This window comes from Meleagris gallopavo, chromosome 15, assembly GCF_905368555.1.
Source record: "Meleagris gallopavo chromosome 15, MGAL_WU_HG_1.1, whole genome shotgun sequence".
Classification (NCBI taxonomy): domain Eukaryota; kingdom Metazoa; phylum Chordata; class Aves; order Galliformes; family Phasianidae; genus Meleagris; species Meleagris gallopavo.
In genome coordinates this window covers 8,085,370-8,100,667 of record NC_139418.1, presented here as the reverse complement: position 1 = coordinate 8,100,667, position 15,298 = coordinate 8,085,370, and the positions used below count along the sequence as shown (strand labels likewise).

The 15,298-nt window shown below is 60.3% G+C and overlaps 1 long non-coding RNA gene across 1 annotated transcript; it reads left to right on the top strand.

Annotated features, from left to right (window-relative positions):
- The first annotated feature begins 4,494 nt into the window (after nt 1-4,494).
- Nucleotides 4,495-14,010, top strand: LOC104913254 (uncharacterized). The gene is made up of 3 exons (XR_795244.4): nt 4,495-4,685; nt 10,079-10,198; nt 11,680-14,010. It is a non-coding gene; the product is annotated as an uncharacterized LOC104913254 (long non-coding RNA).
- Nucleotides 14,011-15,298: the final 1,288 nt, after the last annotated feature.

Sequence of the window (15,298 nt, the reverse complement as noted above, 5' to 3'; positions counted from 1 at the left end):
TCCCAAACCCCACCAGCTTCGCTCACTGCAGAGGTGCCTGGTGCTGTTCCCTGCTCCTCGGGGGGCACCTTTTAAGCTTTGAAGTCTGCTGTCCCACGTCTGGGATGGCTGCTGGAGGAATGCCCCCCGCTTACTCCACATCCCCCCATCCACAGGCTGGAAGGCCCTTGTGCTTCGTAGGGCAGTTGGAAATTTCCACTTCCTTTTCCCAGTCCAGGAATTGAGCCTCAACCCAGGAAACAGGGTGAAAGTCATCACCTCTTCCTACTGTGTCTCCCCTCCTTTTGGTTACCACAACCCAGAGATGCTGCAGGAAACATGCTGACACCCCCAAGGGCATTCACCAGCACAGTGCTTCAGGGCTGTGGCGTCTCCCAGTCAATGAGCAGTGTCACCTCTGTCAGCTGATGGGGGCCCGGTGACTCTGCAGCCACCTGCACCCAAATTATTGCAGTGCCTGGGACCCAACGCTGGCTGTGCGCTCCCCAGGGCAGCGCAGGGCAGAACGCAGCCCCTGGCCATGCCCAGAGGGTGCCGGGCTGCGCGGCCGCCTGCGTTGTGTCAGCACTCGGCAATGCTGTTTACACATGAGAGAGGCTCAGAGGCATCCGCAATGGGAGCCAATTACCCAGTTTTGATCTTTTTTGGTGAAAAGGAAACCAGAGCTTTTCAGACATGGCCAAATTTGATAAGCTGGGGGAGGTGGCTTTTCTCCACCAGCCTTGCGATGGAGCTGGGGTGCACGGCTGGGAGGGGGACAGCATTGCACTGGGGTGGCTACGAGATGTGCCCAGCCCAGAGCAGGGTGTTCAGGGTCTGCCGTATGCCCTTGTGATGGAAGGAAGGGCTGGAAACTCTCCAGGGCTTCCCCTCCATGTGGACACCATAGGGGAGAGGGCTATGATTTGGATTCTGCTGTCCATGCTTGTCTCTGTTGCCTCCTTGCTTTGTTCCTGCCTGCCCCACTGCTATGGGCACCGTTGGAAGTCGGAACCTGAAGAATGGGAGCCGGTGCCCAGACAGGGTGGATCTGATCTGCCAGCCAAAGGAGACCAGGGTGCATATTTTGTAACCATCCATCATGAGATCCACTGTCCTGCCCTCAGCTGAGCCGGAGCTCAGCCATCTCCAGCCGTGTGGCTGCTCCCTGCAAAGCAGAGCTGTCACCCTCAGTCTGGGTGGGAGCCTGCCACTGTGCAGTGCCACACAGAGCACCTGTACATGTGCCCGGCTGCGGCCGGAGCCAGCGGGGCTGCGTCTGCAGCATCCTCCTATCTCCCATGAGCAACATTTTCCACTCATCAGATATGAGCGTGCCGCAATGAGCCGGCCTGGCCGGAGCCTGCCGTGCATGGGAGGAGAGCTGGGGTTGGTGGTGCTGGTGTTGGGCCCCCACGTCCCCGTGCCCCTGCAGGTAGCACCCGCCCGCAGCACGGCGCTCACATCCATATTTGCACAAACGCTGTGCTGGTGTGCGAGCGGCTCCGGAGCCACCCAGACCAGAAGGGCTTATTTTAAGCTCGCTGGAAAAAAAAAAAAGTTGGTTGGTGGGAATTAAAACTCTCCGTTCTCAAAAAAGGGAAAAACAAAAAGATCTGAGTTCTGCCTGCTCCTTCGGTTGCATAAACACAGACACATCTGGAAGGGGCAGCCAGGACATCGCCGCTTCGTGCGGGGTGAGTGCCCTCCGCAGCCACCCATCAGTGGGACGGCACCCTGCTGGCAGCCCCAAGCAGGCAGTGCCCACGGCCCTCCTGTGTGCTGCAGAGAACAGCCAGGGCTTGGTGTCGGGACGCAGCTCTGCGTGTGCTCGGCCCTGAGGGACCCTGCATCTCCCGACAGTACATCCCGGCCCAGAGGCAGCTGCCAGCAGCGCCAGGCGGGCGGGAGGGAGTGTACATCCTGCACAGCCCCAGCAGCATCCATCAGCGTTTACAGCACGTCTCCCGTTACACGATCCAGACACACAGGTTCCTCCTGTCCTGCTTCTCTCCTGCCTTTTGTTTTCTTTTACTTTCTGCTCTTGGAGACAGAGCACCTGATGGAAAAAGACTGTGTGTGCTCTGGTTCCTAGAAGCACGCTGCTTCCTTCCGCTCCCCGCTGCCTCTCTGCTGCCCTGGGCTGGGGGGACAGTGAGGCCACGGCAGGGACACGGCAGGGAAAAACTCTCATCCCAGCAAAGCCCTCTGCGCGTTCTGTGTCAGGCAGCAGAGGTCACTGCGGAATGGACAAAGCAGCTCTGAGGGAGGGAGATGGCAAAGCACTGCAGTCCCCACTGTCCCTGCAAGGATGTGGGGAGCACCCAAGGCCACGTTTCCAGGGCAGCGATGCCCTTATTTTTAGGGCTTTGGTGGCTTTAGCTTGCAGGCAGGCTTCCAAGTTCTCAGGGCGCGACGCAGGGCTGAAGTAAATGGAAAGTTGAGCAGTGACACTGACGTCTGCCCCAGCTCTGCATCTCCTCCCCGCAGAGCTGGGGACGGGGCCACGCACGTGCAGGGACCCACAGCCCCGGGAGCTGTCACCACTGGGAGCCCAGCAGGGAGGTCCTACCCTGCTGCTGTCCCGTGCTTCCAGCTGGGATGCGCTGAGCTCCAGCTGCTGCTGAAGGTCACCTCCAGAGCTGCTCCAGCCTGGGCTCACCCGCTGCCCGTGTCCTGCCCGTGCCACCAGCACTGCAGCACCGGGCAAAGCTCCAGCAACCCCCCTGTAGTGTCAGCGAGCAGATGAGGAGGCCGTAAATTCAGCGCTTTGTTCTGTGCAGGGCTGGCTGGAGAGGGAATTCTGCCATCGTTCCTCTGTCTTTCGGGAGGGCCGGAGCCAGCTCAGCCCCGGGGGCTGCTCTTGTAGGGATCTGCAGCAGGACTGGGGCTTCTGAGAGCATGCAGACCTTCGTGCACAGCTGAGGGCAGGGAGTGGGGAAAAGTGGCTTTGCCAGGGGTACAGAAACAGAACCTGCTGCAGAGAGAACTCACTGGGCAGCATCCTACTGAAGGAGTAACAAAAACAAACCCGCGCCGTGGAATCCTGCTTTGCCCTAAATGTTTTTCTTATGGAGTTGTAATAAGACAAGAGTTGTAAAGATAGTAACCTCCTAAACATTACCTTATTAAGGCTTCTTAGAAACCACAGGGCATGACCCCACTGGGTCATGGAACAAGAGAGCAGCATCCAGAGAACAAACAGAGGCTAACGTTACATTTTTCACTTCATTTAGGAAACCTGGTTTCTAATTATAGGCGTTGTTTAATGGCAGCATTTATCCGTGCTTTATTCAAAGCCAGCCCACCGACAGCAGGGGCTGAACTGGAGACAGCAGCAAGATGCTGTGTTCCCAGTGTGTGTGGTACTCAGTACGGCCCAGCCAGACCGGTACCAGTACCCACTGCTGACAGTGTGGGGCTGAGTCCAGTACAAGCACAGAGTGCCCTGCACAAGGGCAGGTGCTGGGTATCGCTGGGGTCAGCACGGCTGAATGCTCCCCAGCCCCCCAGCATGCACTGACCCTACTCTTCCAGCTTAGCCTCCCAGGGACCTTCCCAAGCTCTGTCTCGCAGGGGACAGGAGGCACCAAATGCTGACAAAGTGTGCAAAGCCTGGCACAAGGGCACAGAGACCTTGGCCCGAGCTCTGGGACTGCCTGCAGCCCACAGGTGATGGGGATGGGCATCCTCTCAGCAGACCCTGCCTGCAGACTGGGCCCTCAGAGGCCGGCAATGTGGGCCCTTCCCAGGAACCGCCTGGGAATGGATGCTGAGCCAGAGCATCATTGGGGCTGGGGCCACACAGGGCACTGCTGCCAAGAACAGAAGTGGCTGGGGCTGGTGGTGAGCCCACAGAGTGGCTGTGGGCACTGGGTGCTATCTGCAAAACTCAGGCTCTCATGGCCACAGCCGGCCCTGTGCGTGCAGGCGGCCCCGTGGCTGCCGGAACGCCGTTTTCCCAGGCCAGATGGAGCTCCTCAAAGTGATGGGAACCACAAGCCGGGCCAGGGAGCATCTCCGCTTCCTTCCCCCAGTGGGACAGCCGCCAGTATCAGCGCGCTGCAGCCCCGCTCTGCCCCGCTGCCAGCCCCCAGACCCACACAGCAGCATGGGCAGGGGCTGCGGGGATCCAGCATCTCCAGGCAGCTCTCTCCGAGGCGTCCCCGTCGTTCCCAGGCGCAGGGCTGGCTGCTCCCACCTCCTCCCCCCGCGCCCCGCACCCCTCCTTCCCGCGCTCTGCTCTCCCCCTCTCTCCTGCTCTCCCTCTCGGACTTAATGACTTCCACATGGGCCTCTGGCATCCTGAGCCAAGCCTCCCAGCATTGTCTGAAATCTCCAAATTTAGAAGAAATATGAAAATTGTCAAGCGGCCCTTCCTTAGGGGGTAAAACCAACACTCAGCTGAGCGGCGGCGGGTCAGGGCGCAGGGCCACGTGACGGCACCCCAGCCAATGGGTCCCTGCGGCGCCCCTGACAGATGCGCCCGCCGGAGCCTGGCCTCCTTCTCCAGCTCATATAAGGTAAAAAGAAAAAGGTTTTCCAGCTTCTGAGCCGCATGGAAGGAGTTTTCGCCCAGCACTCCCATGCCAGCTGCTTAAAAAACCCCAGCAGGCAGCGTGGGGCCGCAGTGCCGGTTATAATGGGACAGGAAGAGGTGGTGGTTGCATGCCCGCGCCCTGCGGTGATGTGGAAAAGGGCAGCAGGTAGGTGCCCGTGGGGCGCGTGGGGGTGGGCATGGCGTGGGGCGGAGGGCAGCAGCAGGGAATGGCGTGGGGGGCCCTGGTGCGGTGTAGTACTGAGCAGAGGAGTCCCAAATGTGACCTGGCGATGCTGCAGGGGGTGCGCGTGGGGCGAGCGGCACGTGGGGCAACCGTGTGGAGGCAACCGTGTGGTCCTGTGGGATGAGGGGAGGGATTGCTCTGCATGCACCTGGATAGAAACAATGGCAAGGCACTAACAAGCCAGGGTAGGACCGGCTCTGCGAAGAACGAGGCCGCTCGCTGGGCATTGCTGCTGGACAGGCGGCCGCCAGCCGGGGGGAAGCGGGCTGAGGTCACGGCGCAGGAGCCGTGCCTGGGCCCCCAGCCTGGCCCTGGGGCTGCAGTGGGCACGGTGGCAGCGGTTGAGGCACTTCAGCGCCTCTGTCCCTGTCCCACCGTGAGCCCCTGGGAAGCGGCAGTGGGGTCATGGCGGGCAGTGAGGAGCGGCTCAGCTCTGCCTTGGCCCTGTCACTGTGCTCATTTTGTACTTTGTGTACTGATGAAGGACGGCCCGGTGCACATCGCTCCCCAGGCTGTGTGCATGCAACGTTCGCGTTACTATTGGTTCCATTCATACCAAAACGTTACCTAGAAAGCACTGAAGCACTCATCAGGTGCTCCGACAGGCCGTGCCGGTGTTTCACTTTTGGACACGTCTCCTCCAGGAATCTGACCCATCACCTTCCCTCCACACGGCTCTTTCCCTGCCCAATGGGGAAACAGAGGCATAGAGAGGGCTGGGCTGTGAGGACCCCAGCCCCGTGGCTGCCACCCCTGCAGCGCCCGGCCTGGGTTAGGGTTAGGGTTAGGGTTAGGGTTAGGGTTAGGGTTAGGGTTAGAGTTAGGGTTAGGGTTAGAGCACTCGGTGCCTTTGTGCTGTCCCCATCACGGTGCCCATATCCCCAGATACGGGACTCAATGCTGTTCCTGCCCAGCCCCAGGCCCCAGCTCACAGCACTGTGCTGATGGAAGAGAAGCTCATTTCCAACACACACACACTAGCCTCTGCCATAGATTTCCCAAGCAGTTATCAGCAGGAATTTGGGGAAGGCTGTGTCTAGACAGGCTGCAGCTCTGGGTGGCTCCTGGATGGAGTGGCATTTCCCTCCACGCTTGTCAAGAGGCAGTCTGGAGATGATTAAGGGCTTTTTTTTTTTTTTTTTCTTTTTTTTCATTTTCTTGGTCTCCCTTTCTATTCTAACAGAGGATCGGCCTTGTGCCTGATCAGGATTTTCCGAGGCTCACCCCCAGCAAAGCCTCTGCTCATCCCCATCTCCATGGGGGCTGAGAAGCATGAGTGGGTGGGTGGGTGCCTTTGGGCACCAAGTTGCCCCTGTGATGCTTAGTGGGAACTGGGGCTGTAATGCTCCGTAAGGCCCATGGCAGGAGAGGGGCTGCCAGCTGTGGGCATCTGCCTAGGCTGGTCACGGTGGGGAGCTGTGGGGTGCAGCTGCAGAGCTGAAACCGATGCGGGGGAGAAGCAGCACAAGCTGCTCATGTCTGTGGGAGCGCGCCGGAGTCGGATAGCAAACGATGAGGCAAGAGGCTGGAAATCTGAGCTCTGGAGCCGTTTCACCATCCTTTGACCTTGGCCAGCTACACACACACACTCACACGGAGGAGGGAAGCAGAACAGACTTTGCTGGGGGAGGCTTTGCTGGGAACAGGAGTACACTGCAGCCAGTGATGCCGGGCAGTGCTGCTCCCTCGCTCCGAGCCCTTTCTCCTATCCAGCACCCCTGCACAGCACTGGGTTGTGCTGGCTGCCTGCTCTGGGGAGTCCCCACACCTCCCCGAGCACTTTGGCTCAGAGACCACACAGCACGTGCCAGACTGGCATGACACTGCCATGGAGACCAAGGGGAGAAGCCGAGAGCTGACCTTGTGCCAGGGATATGGTAGTGAGGGTACCCATGGTTCCTATCTCGCAGCTGAGTGACCCCAGCCCAGACCCTGGGATGGGACAGGGACTTCTCCCAGCAGCAGCAGCCAAATCTCGGCTGCACACTCACCCCTGCAGTCAGCAGCACACAGACCTGTATGCCAGCACAGGGCAGGGAAAGCCACAGTGCGGTGCACAGCTGGCACCATGGGGCAGAGCAGTGCAGTGGGACCCAACCTGGGCTCCAGCACTATGGCTGAGGATGCTGAAGCAGGCATCTTCCCACTGCTGGGCACAGGTGAGGGATGGAGCTGCTCAGTGCTGGCTGGAGGAGTTGGGGATTGTTGCGCTTTGATGGGGATGGGCACTTCTGGAGTGCTGCAGAGCCTTTGATCAGTTCAGTGCCCACTGTGTGCGAGTGAGAGCTGCACAAGGCATCACGATGAAAGCGGTCTATTGAGACCCTTTCCCTGTGGCTACAGGACAGTGGGATATCCTGGCAGTTCTTGAGGCTCCCCGTGGGGCAGCAGGAGCTGTGGGTGCCAGCAGTGAGCTGTGTGCCCTGACTCTGTAGGGAATGAGTGTGCCTGCCCCTACTCTGCAGAGATGGTCCCCACTGTGGGGTCTGGGAGGTGCAGGGAGGTGAGTGAGCAGCATCCCTCTGATGTGAGCTGTGTGTGGGGGCTGGGACCTACTGTGCTTCATGCAGGTGCTCTGTGCTGGACACCTGGCCGTGGTGGTGCTCTCTGCAGGACCAGTTCACTGCTGGCTGCTACATGGGGAGAAGTCTTCCTTTCAGCCGAGACTCCTCACCTGGGTTCCATCCCCATGCATTTTCCCTTCCTTTCCCTCTCCCTTCACCCATAGCTGAGCTCACTGAACTGTTCTGCTCACTGGACCTGCTGGGAAGGTGCTGTCCCTGCTGCTCTGCTGCAGCCAGCTGCCTACATTTGCCTGTCCCACAGCAGTGAGCTGCTGTCAGCATGGCTCTGCCCTCTGCAGCCCCACTGGGGTGTCAGTGGGAACACCGAGGAGGGATTCCCAAAATGAGAGGGAGAACCCAGATTGCTGCATCGGTGGCTGTGGACTCAACTGTCCCTTTGAGGCAGGCTCAGTAATGTTTTCATGCTCCTGCTTTACTGTGGTGACAGCCACAGCCAATGCTGTACAGCACAGCCTCAGCACCTGGGGCCTGTGCAGGGCTCCTGTTGTGACGGTGGCACTTGTCCCATAGGGTGTGCATGGGGAAGCCCAGCTCTGGGGGCTTAGCAGGAAGATGGCACTCTGAGAGCCAACGTGAGCTCAGTGCTGTGCTGGATCATCCTCTGTGCCTTGTCTCCTCACAGGAACCTGGCAAATTTGGAGTATTTTCTTTCAGAGTGCAGTGTCTCATACCAACTGGGCTCAGTGGGATTCGGAGAGCCAAGCTGGAGACATGCACACATGCACAGCGCTCCCCCGCTCCTTTGCTGGAGCAGAGATAAGATGATAAAGGCCTGATAAGCAGCAAGGAGTGCCGACAGCTCCATGAGCTCCAGGCCATGCCTCTTTGGACAGAAACCTGGAGCTTGGCTGGTGGTGTCTCACAGTGCCCCGGGACCGGGAGCCTCATGGCCAGGGAGGGCGAGGAGCAGAGCTGGAGGCAGCAGGGAACACGATGAATGCTGGAGCAGCCTCGCTTCTGCCAGAGCTGTGTGGGAGAAGTCTCACTGGGGAGCTTTGCTCTGGGCTCCTTTCCCCTCAGAAGGCTGGGGGTCGGTGACGTGAAGGTCCCTTCCCCCGCAGGGACTTCACCCCTGCACCACTTCCTCTGGATGGGGAATGTGCCATGTAAACAGCACAGCAGGGCCGGCCTGGGCTGCTCCCACGCTCCTGCTGCCCCGGGTGTCAGGCAGGCTCACCGTGCCCCATTCCCGGTGCACCGTCCTGCTGGGATGGGGAGGCTGGGGGAGATGGGGCTGAGTCCTGCCATGCATGGGGAGCGAGAAAAGGACAGGGGTTATGGTGGCTGGCTGGGAGGCAGCAGGAAGAAGCGAGGCCGTGGGAAAGGCGATGGATGGAAGCTGCAGAGGAGGTCAGGCTGCTGTGCAGCTCTGCTGTTCCTTGGCGATGTGTCTGCACAGATCTCATCGCTCATTCAGCCCTGCTGAGCTCCGGTGGTGCTGTGCAGCTTTTCTCCCCCTGCACAGCCAGCAGCACCTGTCCACCTGCATGGACAAAGCAGAGCCAGCCATGCTGCAGTGGGGACAAGAAGGCATTTTCCCATTGGCAGAAGCTGCCATGCCAGGAGCACAGGGACTATCCTGCTGCCCGCTGTCACCAGCAGGGAGGTGCCACTGGGGTTGACACCCTGGAAGTGACACTCCCAGACATTGCTCACCTGTCTGCTGTCTCCATGGCGTCACCACCCCAAGCCCTGCTGGGGATGCACAGACACCAGATGAGGCCATTTGGCTCCAAGAGGGGGCTGTGTGCCCTGGGAGGAGCACAAACCAGGCGCATCCTTCCCCTCTGCACCCATCCCCTGCTCCAAGACAGAGAAGCAGCCCCCCCAGACCTGCTCCTTTGTTCTTGGCATCATAATTTATCCTAGCAAAACCCACAGAGAAAGAGCAGCATCCCCCTGGGCCCCCTTGGCTCGCCCCCAGCATGGGAGATGTGGGCTGCACGGGCTCCAAATCTGCCTTTTTGACCATAAAAGGGCAGAAATTCTGCAGCCCCGGCAGGAGGATGGGAAAGGAAAGGCAAAGCTATTTATAGCTGAGCATCAGGACCGCAGCCTGAACTCGGGGTTAATCAGCCTGTGACCAGATTAGGATCTCCCCTGGCCCCATCATTTTCTCATAAACCTTTGATTTAATACCACATAGGCAAGGGAAGGAGGGAGGAGGCCATCAGGGCTGATGGGATGGAGGTGCCAGTTGGGCCAGTGCTCTGCACAGCTCCATGGAAGGAGCTGCCTGGGCCAGCGGGTCTTGCATGCAGAGCCATAGAAGGCAGCACCCATTGATTGGGACTGCTCTCATAGCTCAGTGGCTTCAGTCCCCGCAGAGATGAGTGAGCAAGAGCTGACCCCTCCACAGTTCCGGCCTCTGCTATCAGAGATGGCACTGTGCACGGACCTCGCTTGGTGCCCATGGGCAGCGCTCATCTCTCCGGCTGCCCCACAGTGGGGGTTCATCCCGCTGGACGTGGCACCAGGGGTCAAAGCTGGGGGGTGCTCAGCTTTGGGGGGCACCGGAGACAGATGGGAGCGTGTGGTGTTGATGCCGCCTGAGCTCCTGTCCTTCCCTAGCACGGGACAGAGTCCTGCTGAGGTTTGAGGCTTCCACCAGCACAAGGCCCAGGCTGAAGCAATACTTGGGACGGGGCCCTCGCCGCTGGAGAAAAAGGCCGGGGAATTTCAAGGAGGAAACAAATCCCAACTGTTATTAAAAAAGGACATTTCCTGCAGGAGCGGCCGCTGCAGAGAGGGGAAAGGGCGCAGTGTTGTAACCGTGGGGAGGGCTCTGACGCAGCCCAGCGCTGCCGGCTCGCCCAGCCAGGGACGCGGCTCCGCGGAGCAGAGGCGGAGGTGAGCGTGGGTAGGAGCGCGGGGCAGCGCCCGTGGGGCCGGTGGGATGGGGCGGCATAGGGAGCAGCCTGCCTGGCCCTTCAAAGGGCACACGGTGGTGGCTGGCAGCGCCCTTCCCTGCAGCCACACAGCACATCCGCGCCCACGCGAGCGAGGGATGAGCAAACTGGGGCTGATGGAATTCATAAGTGCGTGGTCGCTGCAACAGGGAGCGGCGTGCGAGCGTGTCCGGGGGCTGTGGGAAAGCTGAGAGATACCGGTCTGAGCGCTCCCACAGCAGGGCTGGGGGCTGCAGCAATGCCTGGGGGCTGACCCCTCCTCATACACTGTGGTCCTGGGAGGGTTGAGCACTTGGCTCCGGCAACGTGTGCTGGAGGGGCAGAGCCCCCTGCCTGGCTGCAGTTCGGTGGCTGCGCTGCCCCCAGGCGCTGCGCTCTGCTGTTCTCGCAGGCAGCAATATGAGCGTGGGGGGCAAGGGGTGAGCCCTGCTTCCATGTGAAACTGGGAAACTAGCAGAAACAAGGGGACGGGTCAGGCCTCGCCATGTTGAGCTTTTTGCCCCTCTTGAGGAGGTGGAGACCACAACAGAGTTCGGGCAACTCCTTCTCCAAGACCCCCTCCGGGCAGAGCGAGCTCCCAGCAGATGTTTTGCTTCCCAGCCCGGTGGGATGCACAGCCTGGTGCATTCCTCCGCCTTCTGTGGCATTCCTTCCCCCCACCAACACTTCCCTGGGGACAGCAGCTGAGGTCCCCAGCCCCACACTGCAGGCAGGGAGGAGTCTCCATTCCAGTCTTTCCTATCGAACTGGCCAGGGCCTGTCGGGGTGGTGGCAGGGGCGGAGGGGGTTGTCCCCAGGCCCACCACACAGGGCTGGGGCAAGGCACCTCCTGTGGCTCTCTGGAGCTGGGGACAGTGCATGGAGCAGGGTGTACTGGCTGGATCTGAACAGAGGCTCTGTTCCCAAATGTCAGCTGCCTGCTGTGCCTCGCTTTGGCAGGGAGTTCACCGGCACTGTTGCAAGGGAGACAGCTGGCTGTGCTGGAGAAGGTCCCCATTTGAGAAAGGAGGTTCTGAATGCTGTGCTCATTGCAAAGCTTTGTGGGTGCACAGAGCTGCTGGTGTGCCTTGGGACCCTGTATTGCTGGCAGGGCCCAGTCACGGCTGGGCAATATCTGGCCCCAGCTTCTGGGGAAGGGAGCATGAGGCCAGGTGGTAATGGGCAGGCAGTGGGAGGAGGAGAGCTGGGGAGGGTGGGGGTGCTGGGTCAGGCAGGAGATGGGCTGTGCTTTGCCCTACAAGGGATTCATAGCACTCTCCAGGGTCTGATCGCCCCCTGCTTCACATCAGACCTGAGTCCCCAGTTGTGCTGCAGCAGGAAACTGCACGCAATGCCTTGGGGTGCCAAGAGGCTACCTGCAGAGACCCAGAGCTCACTGCCCCACAAAACTCCACACTGACTGCTGCCCTCTGTCTTTTACAGCCTTGACCAAGGGAGTACCCAGGGACACAGCCATCACTGGAGATGCTGGAGGTGCACAGAGACTGTACATCCCCGGACAGCGAGAGAAGGGCAGAGCTGGCATGCTACCCACACCGGATGCCCTTTGGGTGCTGACAGCAGCACACACAAACCCAGCAGCCCCCTGAACAGGGCTGGCTCCCAGGACAGTACTCAGCCTGGGGTTGCTCCCAGCTAAAAGCAGCCCAGCCCCTTCCCAGGGAGCTGCACATAGGGAGTGCACAGGGCTGGGAGGCTGAGCTCTGACACAGGGCAGCAGGCTGTCAGGAGGGGCCCTGTGAGCAGTGCTGCCCCATGGCACCGAGCCCCGTGGCTGTTCCCACACTTGGCCAGTGCTCAGGGCTGGCCCGATCCGAGCTGGGAGCAGTGACAGCCTGCACCAGCAAAGGCAGCTACCAGACATCCCTCCTGGGTGACTCACACTGTGATCTGCGCATGGAGTTTGGGGCACCGTGAGGCTCTTCCCTTTCTTTCTTCCCAATAAATCGGGGCTGTGGAGCTGGGGGATGGCGGCTGGGGGAGCGGGGTGTGAGCAGAGGCTGTGGGTGCCCGGTTCCCAGCTGGGTGCGCTCAGGGGGGACCATGCCGGATGCAGGGCGTCATGCTGGAGCTGCACCATCTGCTTCTCGTCAGGCTGCTGGGAGCACCGCTGTTCTGGGGCCGGCAGCGGGACATGGCTGTGATGGATGGTGTGTTTATCGTGCTCTAGCGTTACTCAGGATGTTAGTGCTCGCCTGCAAGAGATGTTTCTGTGCTTGGCTGCTCCCTCCATCCTCCCCTCCTCCTGCTCCCCCCAGACCCTCTCCCTTGGGCCCACACAGAGGGTGCTGGGGGTGTCCATCCAACAGACTCCAGCCCTGCCTGCAGCTGAGCTCCCGGGACCAGCACTGACACCTTCCCACAGGTACTGCCCAGCATCAGGCTTCTCTCTGGTGAGGACAGGGATGGTGGCAGGGATAGGGCTCCGCAGGGCTCTCACATGCTCCTCATCCTCCAGGGGACACAAAGGAACAGAGTGCAGGGAAAATGCACTGTGTGAGACCTGCATCCCACATTACCCCAGGGGTGTCCTGGCCCTGCTGAGTGACAGACTCATACTCTACAGCCACCCCAGCAGCCACATCCGTATGGCTTAAGACCACAGGCAGTGACTCCCCAGTGCTGGGCCAGGTTCCAGATCCTACAGCCCCACAGACACACTGTTGGGATGCGGTAGGGGCCAGTGTGCAGTCCTTCTCCAAGCACAGTTGTTTATCTGTGTGATGCTGCAGGTTGTCCCCAGCAGCCCCCAGCCTCATCTGTCCTGTAGTGTGATGCCCAGCAGAAAACAGCCACACACGGCCATGCGTGGTACAGCACACATCGAGCGCGGCCGGGGGCTTCTCCATGTCTCCCAGCCCAAGGTGCAGTGCTGCATCTCTGGTCAATTGGGAGTCTGAGATGAAGCACTGTAGCTCGGGAAGGGAGGAACTGTGCCCTGGGACCCCGACACCTCTCAGACTGCCGCCTGCTGGGAGCATTGATGCCAACGGAACGTGGGAACTGCGCAGTGAGATGGGAAGCACAGCTCATGACTGGATGTGGGGGTCTGCTCCACCCCTCTCTGCTGCCTCTGGGGCTGGGTCCTCAACCGTGGGAGCAGGGGCTCTCCCAGCTGTGTTTTGGACACTGGCTCTAATGGAGAAGCACAGAGAACGGAGCCTGCAGACACGCAGTGTGTCCCCCGAAGATTCCATAGGGGCTGCTGACCACCAGCCATGGGGCAAGGCTCACCCCTCTGCTCCGTATCCCTGTGACTGAAGGTCAGAGGAGTGGAGGTTTGCTTTGAGGCAGAGGAACACCCCTGTGCCCGGTCAGGATCCCCAGAGCTCCCAGCTCTGTGCAGGGGTGGGCAGGGGTGCTGCGTGGGGACAGCAGGGCCACACAGAGCGGCCAGAGGAGCAGCTGTGCAGGGCAGGGGCCGGTGGGAGCCGCGGTCGCCGTGCTCTCAGGGTCCAGTTTTCCCAGGAATCCCTTAGGCTACGTTGGGGATTCCTGGAAATACTGTTCTTGGGGCCACGGCTCTGCACATGGAGACATCCCGACCCCGAGCGGAGCCGCAGCCCCGCAGGAGCCAGGGACGAGGTACGGGGCCGCGGCTGCGAGCGGGAACCCCCGGGCAGCCCCGATGGGAGCCCCGAGTGGGAGACGGCCGGCACCTCGGTCACAGCCCCTGCGGGCGAACAGCGCCGGTGCCCTCCGCGGGGCTGCGTGCGCGTCAGCGAGCCGTACCAATAAAGGTCTCAACTCCAAGGAACTGTCGGAGCCATTTCTCTGGGGCGGGGAGCGGCGCGGGACGCTGCGGGCTGATGCCGGAACCGCCCGGCCGTGCAGCAAAACCCCGCGGTGCCCCGCGCTCCGCTCCGCCCAGGGCAGGCTGCCTCGTGCGGGAGGGAGAGGGGCCGGGAGCAGCAGGGACAGCAGCAGGGACAGCAGGTGGCAGTGCTGCCTTGGAGCAGGCAGTTCGTTTCGATTGCAGCTGGCGGAGGAGGGGTTAAACGCCATGCGGTTTCTCTCTCTTACACACACAAATTAAAAAAATACGGCACTTAGTGCAGGAAATGCCAACTTCGTTTTTTCTTTTTTTTTCTTTTTTTTTCTAATTGTTTCCTTTTTTTTTTTTTTTTTTTTTTTTTTTTTTTTTTTTTTCCCCAGACAGAATCTTTATCGAAGAGAGATTCTGTTTGGACCACATGGGCAACCCCTGGCCAAAACGAGCCGCTTAAGGGCAGAATTCCCGACCTGCCCCCCACGTGCCAGACGACTGCTGCCCCAGCAGCTGCGGAGCCACAGCGATCCCCTCTATGTCTCTGCTCTGCACTGCTACACACCCACCAGGATCACGGCCCGGGGCAGCACGGTGGCTGGGGGTGAACCTCATGCAGGGACCCTTGGCGCTCAGTGATCCCCAAATGCTGTGCATAAGCTGCCAGCAGCTGTGGAGCACTGAGCCGTTTTTCCTGATAGGGAAACTGAGGCACAGACCCCTGCCTCACCCCAGCATCCCACTGTAGAGTGGGACAGGGAGGAGACATTTTGGGATGGCACATTTTGGGAGGGTTTGTCCTTTCCTTTGCGGAGCAGCAGGACTTGCAGAGCAGATGCAGGACTGCGCCCTGCCCCTCCTGTCAGCACTGAACATCTCAGCCAGCACACTCCAACAGCGGGTGGCTTTCCCTGGGACTATTCCTGGTTCACAGATGTCACCAAAATGAGAACTCCCATCTTCCTCCCTCCAACATCGGTGCTCAGATACACAAAGCTCCCAAGCGGGAACCTGCTGCCCCATGCCAGCACAGTCCTCTCAGGGACACCGAGAGAGTCCCAAGGCCTCTGTGGGTAGGCAGGACAGTGCTCTGTGTTGATGATCACGTGGGCAATCACACCTGCCCTCCTCCAAACACAGCCTGACGTTAGTCACCGGCGTTGCTCTGTGCCTCAGTTTTCCCTCTGGGCAGTGCTGGCACTGAGTCACACCTGCAGCAGGGATGCAAGGGCTGGGCTGGGTGCAGTGGCAGCAGGCAGGCACTGTGGCTTCTCC